At 41.6% G+C, this 17,884-nt stretch overlaps 1 pseudogene; it reads left to right on the plus strand.

Moving 5' to 3' along the window:
* The first annotated feature begins 1,833 nt into the window (after nt 1-1,833).
* LOC146829102 (mitochondrial import inner membrane translocase subunit Tim23 pseudogene) lies at nt 1,834-2,498 on the plus strand (annotated as a pseudogene).
* Nucleotides 2,499-17,884: the final 15,386 nt, after the last annotated feature.

Here is a 17,884-nt window from a genome sequence, read left to right on the forward strand (position 1 = left end):
AATGTTGGAGAAAAAACTTGACATGGGGTTTCCAAAAAGATATTAGGAATAGAGCAGAAAAGACAGTCTGATACATCAATTTTCCATTTCATATTATTTTAAACATCTTAAGTAATTAGGATGACCTGGAAAAAAATATATATAGTTCACGTTATTAGTACTACATTTTGTCTATCCGGTTATTTTAGAAGGGACAGACACTCCTTTTCTTTTCTTGCAGCTCGGCTTGGAACAACCTCCTTTTTGATGATCGTTTCTCAAAATAAGTAAAACACATTTAAAATAAAAATATGCATTATAAATATATAAAATTAAATGTAGTAAAAAATAAAATATTTTCAATAACAACTTGAAAATAGTAATGAAATAAAACTAAAAGATGCATATATTTCATTTTTAAAAAGTGTATTATTAAATACGCTTTTCAACGAATCAGCAATTATTTAAAATACAACAAATATTTATATAATTATAAAACCATATTATATTAGTAATACACATCTAGAAAATGTGAATGACAAAATGATCAATTAAATAATGCACATAATTCATCACCAATTAAAAATTAATTAACATAAAACATAACTTCCCACCCTATTCCCCTACAAACCAAACAATCACCACTAAATTACACATTTAGCGAAATAAGTGATAAGTGTAGATAATAAGTGAGCAAAATGAATTACACATTAAAACTTACAAACTATGCTAAGGAAATTATTACAATAATACTAATACCTAATATTAATATAATTGATTATATGTGCTGAATTAATTGAAATAGTTTTTAATACACCTATATTAAAATAAATGATAATATACACAATGGTATTTGGAAAACTACATTAAATGCATTAAAAAACAATATTCTTACATTTTAATAGATTCTGTCCCTCAATATTTTTGAATTGACATTCTTTGTGACACAATATTGCTGCATCACAATATTTTCAAAAGACTTTTTTGGTCAGTTTATAAAAGTTGAGCTTCAAATCCATCCAGGTTCATGTCGCAAAGTCAGGTTTTCACTACTTTTTGCTTATTGCACTTGGTGAATAGTAGAGATTGTTTCTTAGTGGAGTTGAGGTACAAGTAAGTACTGGACATCGAGGCCTGGATGAGGTGCAGACAATGAACTAGGAATTTGATGTCTGAAGTTGTGGACACTTTCATGTAGATGTTATGTCATCACTCTGTTCGCGAATTCTGATACAGTTATATGTTGAGTATGGCCCAATAATGTACCATTCAGAATTTGAAGACAACAAAGGAGAGGATGGGACCCTAGGGACAACACTCATAACAGGATTCTTCTGGAACCTTGAAGTGCCCATGTAAGCAAAAGGGTGTTGAATGGATTAGAAGGAACCAGTGAGTTCTTTTCAAACCTTTAGTGTGTTGATGATTATGAGATGATCAGTGGATTTAAAGGCAGCAGAGAGATCTATCAATATCAGGAGGTAAGGGCAAGGGGTCATGAAAGCATTATTTATGCTATATAATGTGGCTGAAATTTTTTTTATGTTCATTTTGAATACATAAATTATACAAAAACTATGTGTCACTCTCTGAAACCTGTGTGGATCAAGAGTATAAATGTATAGAAGCAGTTACCAATAACCTAGTCAATATATTATCAAATGTTTAGACATTGGTCAAATCAGGGAAAACACAATCATAAATTGTAAAAAATAAATTGAAAACTATTGCAGAAATCGAACCAGAAAATGAAGTGCCGTAAAGTGCTCTTTATGCACGCATGCGTAGCAGCAGGCTCCGTGGAAACGAAGCAGCGAGGTCATAGCGAGAGCTGGAGGGAAACTGATGGTGCCTGAAACAATCGGCAGAATGGACACCGGTGGGCTCGGCTCCTCAGGAGACCGCGGCGGCCTGGGCGGTTTCTTCGGAGGGGCAGGACCGGGTATTCTCACGCGGATCTGGCGGGAGTGCCGTTAACTGGAATGAGCCCCCTTTCTCCTTATTTAAAGGTGGATCCCAGATACCTTGTGCAGGGCACAGAGGAGTTTATTTTACCCACAGGAGCTAGCAAAATGCATGGCAGATTTGAGCTGGCTTTTTTCACAATTGGAGGATGCTGCATAACAGGCGCTGGCTTTGGTGCGCTGAATGGATTACGAATGGGTTTGCAAGATACTCGTAGCATGGCCTGGTCCAAACCGAGAAATGTACAGATTTTAAACATGGTGACGAGACAAGGCGCACTCTGGGCGAACACTTTGGGGTCTCTGGCCTTACTTTACAGCCCATTTGGTGTCCTCATTGAAAAGACAGGAGGTGCAGAAGATGACCTGAATACTGTAGGTGCTGGAACGTTGACAGGCACGCTGTATAAATCCACAGGAGGAATCCGTGGTGTTGCCCGTGGCGGTCTGATGGGCCTAACGCTTACCAGTCTATATGCAATATATAACAACTGGGATCACATGAAGAGTTCTATATCATGGCAGTCACTTTGAAGGACTAGAAATGCCCCTATGAATTCCTTCTAAGAACTGCTTTTCCATGGTGGTATTTTACTTTTAATGTGTTCATGTGTCGCACGGAAGACATCAGGCAAGGCTGGTAAGGTTGCATCTCCGCTCCTGTCGCTAAGATGTCTTCAAGAAAATGCCACGAACATCCAACCTGGCCACTGTTGTGCAGTTCAGCACCAGTCTGCCTTCCAGGAAACCAGGCGCCCACTTGTGCACGATCAGTCCTTAATTTTATTATTTTTAACTTTGGTCTGATCTATGCACGACTTATGATTAGTAACGCTCAGTGCTGGTGTTTCATGGTGACCATTCTATGATGACTAACAACTCCTGTGTTTTTGTATTTATTTTAAATGGGTAGCAGAAGGGATGGTGTTGGCTTCTTTTAAGGAATGTCCAAGTGCACCGTAGTCCATTCCCTCAAAATAATCTAGGTGTGACATGAGCAAATAACTGAATGCACATGAACGTTTATATTGCAACCTGTGACAATGTTCAGACGAGAAGCTGTTATATGTATGTTTCCTGGGCTAATTTTTGCAACGTGCTTCACGTTTCCTGACCTTAGTGTTCTTGAAAGAGTAGAGCCTCCTTATAAATCCTGCCATGTAACCTTTTTTTTGTTGGTAGTTTTTACTCCCCTCATCCCGATACTTCCTGGATGTATTTTATTGCCCTAGATGTTGCTATAACAAACCTCACGCACTTTAATGACCTGCAACAATCTTTGGGAGGACATCGTCTGATGTGGGTTATTGCTTAGCCGCCCCTGTCCCACTGGATCCTAATAACTGCATTGCCAGAAAAATATATATCCCTCTTACAGCTTTTTAGTGTGTTGTGCAGGAAGATTCACTCAGGATACACTCTTGAGTATCGGTATGTTACTTTGTTGCACCAATTTCAGCTAAATTGCTTCAATCTGGAAACAAGAAGGTGGGTGACAAAATTAAGAGTTGGGAACGTGTCAGACATTTTGGGGCAGATTTATGAGCCCCTTGCGCCACTTTTGCGTCACTTTTAACATGGTAAAAGTGATGCAAAAGTGGCGCAAGGGGCTCATAAATCTGGCCCTTTATTTCTAAAGAAAACAACTTAATTTAGTTCTAAGAAATCTCTTCTAATCCTCCTCCAGCGATTTTATTGTACTAATGTGATGTTTCTTTTGTTTGTTTTATCTATGTTGACACTTCTTGGTTTTTAATATAATTATTTGTACCACTATAGGAATTAGCAGTATGTGTTTGGTCACTTCTGATATGACCCTCCTGTACAGTAAAAAGAACTTGTAATTGTACCTGCATCCAACATGTTAGTCTAAGCCTTCAAATGTATTTGTTTCAGTCCATCATGTGTAAAACCACAAGAGCACTTGGAAGTGTAGTGGGCTGTATTAGTAATAAAACAGACTACCACCCAAAAAAAAAGAAACAAAATCGAAAAATAAATAAATAAAAATTGAAAACTATTGCAGAAATCGAAGCAGAATATGTTCCTCGCTAGTCCCAAATGTGTTATGTGTTTTCAGGTGCGGCTTCTCTCTCATAGTGTGTTGAATTAACAGTGAATAATGCTAACTACGGAGCATGTGGCCACTTACATTCATCAACTGTACTGAAGGATGGCTCATTAAAGAAATATGCTGACATTGTGAACCCATTAAAAGAATAACCCAGATGGCATAATGAACTTGGAAGTAAATTGCATTCATGGTGTTTTGATTGATCAGATAATACCAAAGTAAACAATATTTTAACCATGCCAACATGCATATAAAATAATTAATTTTCCAAACCATCAATGTTTACATGGATTTTTAAAACATGACGTGTTCTGGTCACATCGTCTACTTATACATACATATATTTACATAATGTGCACAAAAGCAGTGAGACTTAGCTTAGATGCAATGTGTAAGTATTTTTGCAGCACACAAACAGTAATAAAGTGGAAGCACAGCACCAAAAATATCCCAAACCAATTTATAAAAATAACGTTAATGCTAAAAATAACATACCAGAACAACAAACATCCCATCAGAAGAAACAGAGATACATAATTAAAAGGTAGTAAATAGATAGAGCACCTAAAACCACAAAGCCCTACTCATAGCCATCTGGTTGTGCTATGGTCATGCATGGTTGTTGCTGCAGCACAAAGAGCAGAGCTGGCAAAGTCATTTTTGTAGCACAAAGATTCCGTCGGGCGTCATGGATGCTCGTCGCTGGCGTTGGTTGTGCGCCAGGCTATAGTTATACTACGAAGTGCAGATCTTGCCTTAACTGTCATTGTTGATGGTCAAAGCAATGTGAAGAGATGGGTTCACCGGGGCACCCGGTTGGTGGTTGTCGAGGGCGGCCATAGTTTCGGTGCAAATGGGCCAGATTGTGAAAAAAGACTAGTGCCAGGTTCCTGTGTTTGTGATGGAGACAACCCTGTTAAAGTGTACTTGGGGCAAGGCAGGGCTCTGCCCCAGTCATCCTCGCAAGATGGCCTATCCTGCCACACTTGATCCCTTTTGTGTCTTGTTCTGGGAGGAAAGCAAAAAGAACAATTGATGGACAGAATGCAGAACAATGCCATACATTCACCCCAGTACAGAGGTCTGGTCCTAAATCCATTGTTTTTATGCTCCCCATGCCATTCCAGTTTGAACCCAGCCATATGCAAATCAGTCTTGACCCTGTATCGAATGGGAACAGTCCAGCCCGAACTGCCAGGCCAGGTTCTCCCTGGACTGGAAACAAGCATCCTAGTACCGTTTTCGGGATTTCACCCATCATCAGCATGGATAGCTTGACTCCAGTGGCATGGAGAGCACTGAACCCACTTCTGGGAATACCAGTCCCACTCTGGGTGACAAATGCAAAATTAATAATTGATGGACAGAATTCAGAACAATGTCATACATTCACCCTAGTACAGAGATCTGGGCCTAAATCCATCGTTTTTTTGCTGCCCATGCCATTCCAGTTTGAACCCAGTCATATGCAAATCAGTCTTGACCATGAACCCTTGAGGAACAGTCCAGCCCTAACTGCCAGGCCAGGTCCTCCCTGTACTGGAAACAAGCATCCTAGTCTCGGTTTAGGGGTTTCACCCTTCAAACACTGCTAAATGAACTTCTAGTGTGCCTGGCCTCAGGCCTAGTCTTGTCGGCTCTGAGGGGCACCTGCATCAACATAGACAATAGCGATTCTTTAATTGCGATTATTAAGGAATCGCAATTTAAGAATCGCTATTGCCTATGCATGTAGGAATCGCATAACATTTTGTGATTCCTACAAATTCCTTAATTGCGACTCGCAAATTGTGTCACAATTAAGGAATTGATTCATTCCAAATGCCAAAATGCAAAATTACTGGTCGCAAAGGGGAAGATTCTGCAAATCTGCCCATTTGTGACCGGTTTTTAGGTGATGTATGGGGCCCTGAATGCCTTTTCCAATTAGGTTGAAAGCATGGTTCATCCATATAAATAGGAATCAGACAAAAAAGACAATTTAAAGTCTTAATGTTAAAGTACAAAAGGATTACACAATATTGAGAGATACACATCTATGGTATTAAATATTTGTTTACATTAATTTTGTTAAATAATTATTTGTGCGCTTATCATATGATAAATAAAACAAGTAAAACTGAATTTTGAAGCCATTTTGCATTTTTCCTAGCAAGGACGGCTATGCAATGCATTGTGATCTCCGGGATGGAAAACAAATGATATCCCTCTTCCTTAAATAGTGCGGTGCACGTGTTTCTGTCGCCTGACAATCCACTTTTGAGTGGACTGTCTGGTAAAGGCTTTACTCTGGTGGATCAAACTGAGTGGACAATTAACAGTTTCTCAAGGCATAGTACCCCTGATTTACTGCAATTACCTGCTCTGCTAAACTCCAAATGACCCCTTTGGTGTGTAATTCAGGGCCATATTATCAAGGAACGGCGATAACATTATCGCCGCTTTAGTGGCATGAAACTGCCGCTAAAGCGGTGATAATGGGCTTTGATAATATGCCCTAGAGAATTCCCATAGAAGCCCAGGTTCACACCAGAACCTGGGCTTCTATGGGAATTCTCTAGGGCATATTATCAAGCCAATTATTGCCGCTTTAGCGGCGGTTTCCTGCCGCTAAAGCGGCGATAATGTTATCGCCGTTCCTTGATAATATGGCCCTCACTGTTTAGCATTTTGCGATATAACTTACTCCAAATATGACTTACTTCAATAAACAGCTCATAGTCATAGAATGTTATTGATTAGCATATTTTAAAATTAGCTCTATATTTGTTCAATACAAAACAAAAGAGCTGTGTAATGTATAATAAACAAAACGGCAGCGATCAAGCAACTAGCGAGTTTGGTCCATAGAGATGGTGATGAAAGGGAATCACAAAGGTCGAGAGGAGATAGCATGGTTGCATGATGGTTTCATCTGGTAATAGGGAACAGGACGTACAGTGTTTCACAGTCTTCAGTCCCACCCAGAAGTAAAGGAGCAACATCCTTTGGTCGTTATGTATGAGAGCAGGGTTCTATATCAATGTGCATAGCTTGACCAAAAACAACAGAGTTAGAGTTCAGTACACAGTCATGGGTCATTTAAAATTGGTGTACCGAGTATATATATGGAGTAAATTCCTGCAAAAATTAAATATTTTCGAATGAAGAGTGCTCAATGATTATAATTATATCCTGTTCAAACTATTAAAACTTCATAACTTGCACTGATTGAAAAAGTGACATCTCATTTTCATAGATAAATTGTGATGTTGAATGCAAAGGATAGAGGCATCTGTGATAGGTAACTGAATGCGCAGTTTTTAATGTTGTGGTGGAATGATATCATGGTCAACATATTGTGATGGTAAATATATAATATGTCGTGATATCATGGGTAAGTATCTTTTTTTTACTTTTTAAAAGTATATTATACAAAAATATCATTGCAATTAATTTGGTTTAAGATGTCATGATTCAGGCCCAGCAACGGCCATATCAGTATGAGGGAAACCACAGTTCAACTCTCCTTTAGTGAGACTCGATTCCAATATGAACACTATGCTCAGACTACACTTGAAGATGGCCACCAAATAGTAACACCATTCCAGAATGTTCCTTCAGGTAGCTCATGCTCACAGACCAGCCCATTCCTGTCAGATGGTCCAGTTCCACTACTTCTCCCACTCAGAGGTCTGACAACTCTAGCTGTGCTCTAGATCTGGTCTTACCTAGATCGATAAGGTCAGCCTTGCAAGAACTACCCTACAATAGGCAATCGGGAATTTAGAGTTTTTTTGTCCCTGGTGGCGTTGGGCAATTCTTTCAAGACTCATCCTCTATTTAACTTGTGTTACACCCAAGAGATACTCAGGGGCATATGTACAAGCCCATATCGCCACAAGAATGTCACTTTCTGTGACGTTTCCGTGGCAATAGGGGCTTCACCTTATTTACAAGGCAGCGTTTCGTTAGGCCACTTAATGTGGATTAACGCTGCCTTGTAAATAAGGCCCCCTTTCACGCTATGCTTAGCGCGAAAGGGGTAGGTAGTGGGTGTTGCGGTGGGTGTTCCACTTACAATTTTTGGTATTCACAGAAATCACTTACGACTCCTAGCTTTAGGTGCGCACTTGGGCTGAAATTTCTGCACCCGGAGCAGAATTTCCGCACCAGGAGCAGAAATCCCATACTTTCGCCGGAATTTCCGCACTTGGGCTGAAATCTCTGCTTCCAGGCTGGAATACCCGCATACTGGTCGGTTGAGCATTTTCCTCAATGCTAATCACCTATCCAAGTGCCTACCATCCCCACCATGCATCAGATGAAGTCAATTAACACCAGAATGTGGGTATTCCGGCCTGGAAGAAGAGATTCCGGCCCAAGTGCGGAAATTCCGACACAAGTGCGGTATTTCAGCTCCTGGTGTGGAAATTCCGCTACAGGTGCAGAAATTCTGCCCCGATTGCGGAAGTAAAGTTAGGAGTCGTAAGTGATTTCTGTGAATACCAAAAAACGTATGTGCCTTCTGTGAATATCAGATGTAGTAAGTTTACAATTTTGTCTGAGATTAGTTCTGTAAATCGGCCCCTATGTGCAGAACTTGAGAAGGTAACTCCTCTGTGGGACTAACCTGGCCCCTATATCTAGCCCGTGCTAAATCATGCTCAGCTTGAACTTTTGTCTTTCCCTGGTACAGCGTGACCAGATAATCTCAAGTGTGGATTTCTGCTTCTTGGAGCTAATTTCACACAAAAAATAAAAAAAATTATGTCTGCGGTTTTAATTGGAGTTTGTTTTTATATCATTTTATTTATTAAAATCTACTCTTTTTCTTATGTTGTATTTTAACTTGATTGCTGTTTGTGTGCTGCTTTAATACTTTGCACATTGTCTCTAATTTAAGCTTGACTGCTTTTGTGCCAAGTTAATAGAGGGTTGAGCATATGCTAGTGGTTCACCCTGACAACAATTGTGACTGTTGCCAATGTGGGGCTTGAAACCGGTTCAACCAATAAACCAATGTCTTACACCTATGTATTCACTTTTTGATTAACTGACTACCACATGTAACCCAAGCAGGGAAATGCCCAGAATAAAAAAGACATGATATTTCATAACACTAGTCAACCTACCAGTCACCTGTGACATATTTGCACACTTTTCAGAAATGCATTTAATGTGCAAAAGTAATTGAGGATAAATCGACATGCTAATAATGTCCTTGTAAAGCCCTAATTCAGGATGTCCCAACCTGTTGGAACTCTACCTGCTACATGCTATAACTTCTGTTTGGGCTGTATAGGTCTATCAATGATTAGATACTACTATGGAGAGAGAGAGCAACTGCCAAAGCTGTGATGGTGGAGATTAACAATTGAGGGCCGGCTAGTAGAGTGGCTGACCCAAAGGTTAGTGCCCTTTGGGATTTGTACATGGAAGGTCAGCAAAGAGAACTGTGCCATGAACCTTCTTAGTAAATAACTTAATACTTCATCTGTATACAGATTTCAGGCTGCAAAAAAAATGGTGTCTTCTGAAGAGTACATCTGTGGCACTATACTCGATTCACAGTACAAAAAAGGGCTACCCACATTCATTCCTTTATCGGCACTGGCTGGCTAAATTTATTAGAACTGGATAATCAGAAAAGCAAGTGAAATGGAAGCTGAAACATTGCAACTCCATCGGCATAAATTAATTGAAATATTGTCTTCAGCCTCTGGAAAGTACAGTTGCAACTCCAACTCTAGAAACATGTTACAGCTACAGTAGCAACATCCACCAGTGGTAGCACAATTGCCATTTCAAAACACCTACTACTAAATCAAAAACACCAACAACATCACTACCAACAACTACAATGGTGTGGGTTTAAGACTATTCCAGGACTTGAGTCAAGTACACAGGCATCGGAGACTCAGGAACTGCAAATGTCACAACTCTGACAATACGGAAGATGGTAGAAGACTAAGTGGACCTAACAGAGGTCTACTTGGATTAACAGTCATTGAGCTTTTGGAATGGGAAAAAGGGAACAGTTGCCAGAATACAAATACAGCAGTGTGGAAAAAAATATCTAGCATGTGATATTGCCAGTGTATCCTCACAACTGATTTTCAGTGCTTGCTGTGATATTTTTGTGGTCATAAGGACCAGTCTCTCTCCTCGCCAAGTGGAGAGACTAACCGAAATCAAAATAAATAAACATTTCATCCCAAACTTCAAAAGGCTTAGGAAGAGCCAACTTTAGATGAGGGTGATTTCTTGGACACAGGTGTGGGAAGAGATTGTCCCACAGATGACCTCCCTGAATTTAAAGATGAACTCTATATTCCTCAATGAGAAAAAGTAACATAATGCAACCAAAATGTCTGCTATTAAATAGAGCAGTGGGCAAGGCCTGCCAGATAAAATATGAGGCTAGACCCATTTGGGGTTTGGCCTGGTGAATGAGAGGTGACAAACAAGGGAGACTACTTCTGCCTTACGGGTATAGTCGACTTTCAACTATGTACTCTCCAAATAGCAATGGTTTTTAAATCTGCAATGGATGCCTCAATTTCCTTTAAGAACATGATGCTTCCCGTGCCTAAACTTTCATTCTCATGCTTGACTTTCAGTAAAGCGTAAAACTAAATACTGCACTGATTTCTGTACATAGGGGCCAGGAGTTGAAGAGACTCATATATAGACAGATGGACCACTTTTGGAACAGGTAATTTACAACAGTGAATGTGAAATGATGATTCATATGATAGATAGGAGGGGCTTAGATAAACTTGATATCATTTGTTTGGGTGAGCATTATAGATGAATGCTTCCCTATGCCGCTATGAGTCTAATTGATTGTCCTTTCATTAGCTGTACTCTCTTGGTTCATCAAAGACCTCTCAGTTTACCTGAACTAGACTAGACTTGATGTTTTTCTTCTCTTATTCAAAAGGTCTGTCTCTTTTCAGAAATCTTCAAATCCTGCCAACAATATCACACAGAAGGACCCATCCCCATTCACTAAAGACCCAAACAGGCCTACACCTATAGAATGTAAAAAGGTGATTTTTCCATGTTTGTTACGTGATGCAGATTTTTGGAGCCCATTATCACCCAGGAGTGTATCCTGCTACTGAGTTGGTCTGTGTCTAGCCAAGCCTATGGCTTAGTGGGACTACTTGCAAAGCCAGGTCTTCAGCTTCTTGTGGAATTCAAGAAATGTGAAGGAGGCCCTTATGTGTAGCGCCAGTGGACCCACGCTTTAGCATGAGAAGGCCAGACTATTGGATCTTGTTTCCATTATGCATGGGATGTGTGGATGTAGGAGTACAGACTAGTGGCGGTGTCTGGAAGGTGTGTGAAAGCCGATGCAATAGTTGTGGTCTGCTAGGTAAGTGTTATGTAGTGCATTGAAAGTATGGGCAACCAGCTTGAATTGTGCTTGTTTGTGTATAGGGAGTCATTGGTGCTCCTTCAGATGTGGTGCGATGTAAGTGCAGTGTGGGAGGATGAGAGCAATAATGGCCACCAAACTCTAAATGGTATGCAGCCTTCCGGTAAATGTTTTATTGATCCTGGCATAAAGGGCATTCCTGTGGTCCGGCTTTTTTGTGACAATGACATGCCTGATGGTTTTCCAGTTGCTGATTTTAGATTAATGCATACTAATGCCTCATGTGAAAAATCTTAATTTTGTTTTCTCACTCCACAGATCTTCTCTTCTACAAAGCGCATCCATGGTGCCTCTGACCTATAGTATCGCCCCATTCTCATGCTTCCAGAAGAATATGGTTTCACATTTTGTATTTAGAATCATTTTTATTGATGTTTATTTATATTTATTTATTGTGTGTGTCCTCAAAAATTTTTATTTCAACCTGGGTAACTATTAACTAAATTAAGAAGTTTGTGGCTTAAAAGACTGCTTGAATAGGTTAACTTACTTGTCATCTTCTTCCCATGACAGGTGTGCCATACTCATGAAGTTGTTGAATGCTGTGGCTATCTCTCTCTTAAATTTTCCCTAATTCTATTGATGTTATACACTGTGTTGATCTATGCAAGTTTTTGTCTTTTAGTTTCATGTTACTAATCCCATTCCTGCTTCACCTGCTCGATTCAGAATAAGAACAAATTTATTTCCTGTGCCGTCCTTCCTGCTTGGCCTGCCAGGAGTTTCTCCCTTTGGCAAACCTTCTACATCAACTGCTACTGACAGTTATTGGGTGAGGTGGTGAACACTACATTCATGATCAGGTATGAACTGAAGAAAGGAGCTGTTGGACTTTTGATTGGCAGAGAGGGTTGTGTGATATCTGTTGCTTGAACATGAAATACCTTGAAAAAACAAGAGACAAGAGGTGTCTGGCAAAACAGGAACAGTCCATTTAAATAAACAAAGTGCCCAGGAGCACCGTCACATGCATAGGGTCTGATGACAGTCTCAATTTACAATCCGTCTAACATAGGGCCCGATTCACAGAACTAACTTAAGACAAAATCCTAAACTTACTACCATTTTCGTATTCACAGAAGGCACTTACTCATTTTGGTATTCACAGAAGACACTTACTCACTTCGGTATTCACAGAAGTTAGGAGTCCTAACTTTAGGACTCCTAAATGCCTTCTGTGAATGCCGAAAGTCTTAAAATTAGGATTTTTCTCAGTTTAGGAGTCCTAAAGTTAGGACTCCTAACTTTACTGCTACTAAACTGAGAAAAATCCTAATTTTAAGGCTTTTGGTATTCACAGAAGGCATTTAGGAGTCCTAAAGTTAGGAGTCCTAACTTTACTACTACTAAATTGAGAAAAATCCTAATTTTAAGACTTTCGGTATTTACAGAAGGCATTTAGGAGTCCTAAAGTTAGGAGTCCTAACTATTCTACTACTAAACTGAGAAAAATCCTAATTTTAAGACTTTCGGTATTCACAGAAGGCATTTAAGAGTCCTAAAGTTAGGACTCCTAACTTCTGTGAATACCAAAATGAGTAAGTGCCTTCTGTGAATACCAAAATGGTAGTAAGTTTAGGATTTTGTCTTAAGTTAGTTCTGTGAATCGGGCCCATTGACTTTTATACAGTTCATTCAATACAATAAGATTGTTCCTGCAATGTTTTTTTTCTAGGGAATGTGAATCTCTGTGTTTGAAGTCATAAATTAATGTATTGCATGAGGAATCCTGTTGGGCCTCGGCTTATCCATATGTCTCGCATAGGGAACGAGTACACTGCATGTACTGTGTGCTGTGTCCTGATTGGCTATGTGTTCCTAACTTCATGTGGCATCAGACTGTATGGTGTTTTTATGAACATACCGACCCATGTTTGCCTTATTGGGGTCAAACTGTCTGCACCATTGTGGTGTCACTATGCCTATTGAATGCAATAAACGAGTTCAGGCAATTGCTTTTTAGTAAAGTATGGGAACCTTCTTCTTTGGAGCCATAAATTAATGTATTGTATGAGGAATCTAGGTGAGCCTCAACCTTGTGTGGACACAATGCAGTTACTGGGTAATGTGTCCAGATGTTCGGCATGGGGAGCATGTGATCACTGCGTGCACTATGCATGCTTTGTCCTGCTTTATTGGGGCCAATCTCCCTGGTCCACTGTGGAGTCGCTGCGCCTATCTGTGGGATGGATCTGGGGTTTCCTGTTTACGCATTTTTCTGCCGACTACGTGCCACCTCACCTGTGACCTGTCAATCAGTGACTTCGGGCCTTCGTCTCATGGCCTGCCTAACTACATATTTCTGAGTTGGCAATGATGTGGAATTTGTGGAACGGGTAAATTTTTCATCAAAGATGCAATTTCTTTTTCATACATGAATATATTGCTATTCATACTGACATCAACTTTCTCAATATTAACATTCCCCCTTCTAGTTGAATTTTCAACTACACTTTCTAACCCATACTTCATGACAGTTACTTTATTGGTGACTTGTTGTTCTTCAGCTTTGACAATTACTATATTACTAGATCCTTGCATTCCACCCTATTTGAGGACTGTGTTTTTACAGCAGGAAATCACCATTTGTACAGAACCACACAAAAACAAGAATGCAATTAAAACAGGTAGCAACAATAAGCACCTACAGCAACGCCTCCGAGAGAGCCAGGAGAACCAATACGAGAACCACCACTGCAGAGGGGCGCCTCCCTACTCATGCATGTCTCCTTGTAAATGGTGCTGAACAAGAGTCAATGTTCCATTATCCATGTCATTTCCTTGGATAAACGTGCAGCAGGATGCACCAATCTTGGCACACACCACTCCCACGCAGTGGCCCCATCTTTGATTAAAGGTTTCATGTTAGGAGCACAGGTGTTAGACCTGGCACCTTGGCGTAAGTCTCCCTTCCATTTTTTGCTGTTGCCTCATGTGTTTTTGCTGGTGTTAGATGCTTTGGGCACTGGCATACTGCGGTCCAGTGCCACAGTGCAAGTGCTCCCTATTGTAAATTGATGTATGGATTAGTGATTCCATGATTGGTTGGTTTGGTTTACCTGTCAGACCCTAGTACAGTGTACCAGGGCTGGTAATCCAAATGCTGCTGGTGGGCTTGTAGCACTGGTTCCGCCACCCACAGAAGCAGCCTGTAAAAGTGTGTCTAAGGCTTGCCATTGCAGAGCCTGTGTGCAGTCTGGTACTGCCATACTGACTGGCCAAGTGCACCCACTTGCCAGTCCCTAAACCTTCCCATTTCTACATATCAGACACCCATATGGTAGGCCCAAGGGCAGGGTGCACTGTAAGTATAAGGTAGGACAAGCTCTGATGTGTGTGGCATGTCCTAATAGTGAATTACAGCCATTTTCGTTTTTCACTAATGCAAGGCTACCTGTTCCGCATAGGCCAGAATGGGCAGTTTGATTATTACATCTTATAATCCTAACTGACTCAGGGAACATGGCAGACATTCGAGTTTAGTATGCCTGTACTCGGAATGATAAAATACATCTTTTAGTGAAGTTGGTTTTAACATTCTGTGTTTGAAAATACCACTTTTAGAAAGTAGGTATTTTCTTGTCTAACCATCAAAACCTGCCTCTGCTAGGCTGTGTATTCCTTGTCTAGAGTTTGAGTGACAGGGGCTGGGGAAATTCCAGGAGACAGGGTAAGCCAGCACAGGGCTGAATAGAGAGATCTCCATGTAGATGGGTGGGAGGAGTTGCACCTGGGACCTGAATAGGGCTGTGCCTTCCCTCCACAATGCTGGCTTCACCTCCTGTGGTGCATCTGATGTCTCTGCCCTGTACTGTGAAAGGAAAGAAGGAGTCATGTAAACAGAGTGCTCCAGGACTGACTGGACTAGGCAAAGGCCTCTCTGCCTTCAGAGAACACAGAGAAACATGGTATAAATATTGGGACCCAAACCCAAGAACTTTAAATCACTTTGGGAAACAAGAAAAAACCTTTGCTGAGGAGCGGAACCAAAGAGACTGAGTAGAGACTATCCCTAAGCTTGAGGGATTGGCCTGCAGTTGTTGCCTGACTGCCAAAGAGAGGAGAAAGGAACTTTGTGTACTTTATTCAACTTGTGAAGGATCTCCAAGTGCTTGAGAAAAGAGCTTGCCTCCTGCTGAAGTCTCAGGGACAACAGACTTCACCCACCAGCTCCCCAAGAGTTCTTTGGAAGTGCCTGCTGTTTTGCGAGGCTTTCTGAGGGACTGCGTGTCGCAAGGAGCTGGAACCGCGACTCACGAGCAAGAAGTGTGCTGCCTCACTGCCGCTGTCTCTTCGCACCTCGCATCACCGGAGAAGAGGATCGATGTCGCATCAGATGCCGCCGCATCACCGGGAAGTGCTGCGCAGGGCCTGTCGCAGCTTGCATTTTTGCCGAAGCACCTCGCATCGCCGGAGAAGAGGATCGACGTCACATCAGATGCCGCCGCATCACCGGGAAGCATGTCGCAGGCCCTGTTGCAGCTCACATCGTTGCCGAAGTACCTAGCAACTCCAGAGAAGAGGATCGAAGTCACTTCAGATGCGGCCGCATCACCGGGAAGCGTGTCGCAGGGCCTGTCGCGCCTCGCATCATTGCCCAAGCGTCTCGCATCGCCGGAGAAGAGGATCGACATCGCATCAGACGCCGCCGCATCACCGGGCAGCGTGTCGCAGGGCCTGTCACGGCTCTCATAGTGTCGCACCAAGAAAAAGACGCCATCTTTGTTTCTTTGCACCAGATCTTCACCATCCCTGCAGCACTTTTGTTGCATTGCGTTACGCATCTGAAGGTACATTGACTCAAAGTGTTGCATTTTAACATCTAAAGAGAACTAAGCTTATTCTGCCATTTTAAGTATAGTATTGTGGATATTTTGTCGTTTGTGCTCTTGTGATAAGTCTATATAAAGAATACTTTTTTTTATATAAAACTTGTGTGGTGTCCATCTGTAGTGTTGTCACTTGATTACTGTATGTGTTCACAAATGCTTTACACACTGCCTCTGAGATAAGCCTGTCTGTTCGTGCCAAGCTACCAAGGGGTTATTTTAGAAGTGTTCCCCCTTACCCTGACTAGACACAAGGGCCCCTACCTGGACTAAGGTACCTGTCTCCGCCAACTAGAGACCCCCAAATCTAACGGGCACTGGACCACAACTGGCTCCTGGTCCCCCCTCTTTTTGTATTGATACATTTATTGCACAGCAGCTCAGCCGAGGGACCGTTCTCCTATTCTTTCATTTTCTCTCCCTTCACAGCAACACAAGACTTGACGACATCTACAATGGGCGAAAATTTGGGACTTGGTTTCGGCGACGACATCGTGGCTGAGATCCGTAGAACCCGATCACTATTAGACAGTGAGGGCAATATGGCAAGCGCAAGTCTACAAGGCGACTGGAATTTCATTGGCCTCTTTGAAAAAACTACAGGTCAAAATAGCACTACATGGGTCTATTATGATGGAGTACTTGAGAGCTAACGCGGCACCCAATGGCCTAAAAATACGAATAGCACCGAGGATCTTCTTAGATGATCTAATCTTCAGACTATAATGGAGCCAGATCACGTGGAAATGTACCCTTGACTTTCTCATTCTGATTACTGGAACTGCCAAACGTCTCTCGGAGGCCTTGATCTTCAAAATTAACATTGCAGAGAACAGCCTCAAGACAGGCATCAGCATCTCCACCTTCAAGACTCGCCTGGCCGAGATTAATGCAGAAATGACAGACCACCGGGACTACCTTCTGCAACAGAAGGTCACCAAGTTGCAAAAAGACATTAAGAAATTCGACAGGGAGAAGATATACCCCTACTAAGGAGGACTTCCGACCTTCCGACACCTCATCGGACGATGATTAAACAACTTCAAACAACTCTGGACGCTCATCATACAGCAACTCCAGCAACAGTAGCTGGGGAAGAAATCAAAATAAACAAGGTCTCCACCCACCACCCCGATGCCTCCCATATATCGATATCCATTATCCACACCAACCTTACCATCCACAAGAACCCATGTTGTACCCGGCGTTTCTTGGGGCCCAGCAGGGCTTCCAGTAACCATTTTTTCAAAACCCGCCTCCTCCTTTTCAGAACAGGAGCAGGGGGCGAGGCAGAGGAAATAGATGAGGGCACAGACAAGTACAATGGCAGGACACGGAGGTGCAACAGAGAATGACAAGGTGCATGATACACCCAAAACCTTGATTGTCAACCTATCGGAGAGACAACTGAGCACAGATAAGATCACAGTCCTGGAAATGGGCTAAGGGTATGTACCCACCCCAAAAGAGGACAATTTTCTGATGAATGAGGAACTTCGCCAACTATTCCGCAAGATAAGACTGAAGTCTTTCTTCAACAAAGCATGAAGGCACAGGCCTAAGACCGCCCTCCAAATTCACCCCGACAGCAGGAATGGTACCCAGGAAGGTG

This window comes from Triturus cristatus, chromosome 5_2 (assembly GCF_964204655.1).
Source record: "Triturus cristatus chromosome 5_2, aTriCri1.1, whole genome shotgun sequence".
Classification (NCBI taxonomy): domain Eukaryota; kingdom Metazoa; phylum Chordata; class Amphibia; order Caudata; family Salamandridae; genus Triturus; species Triturus cristatus.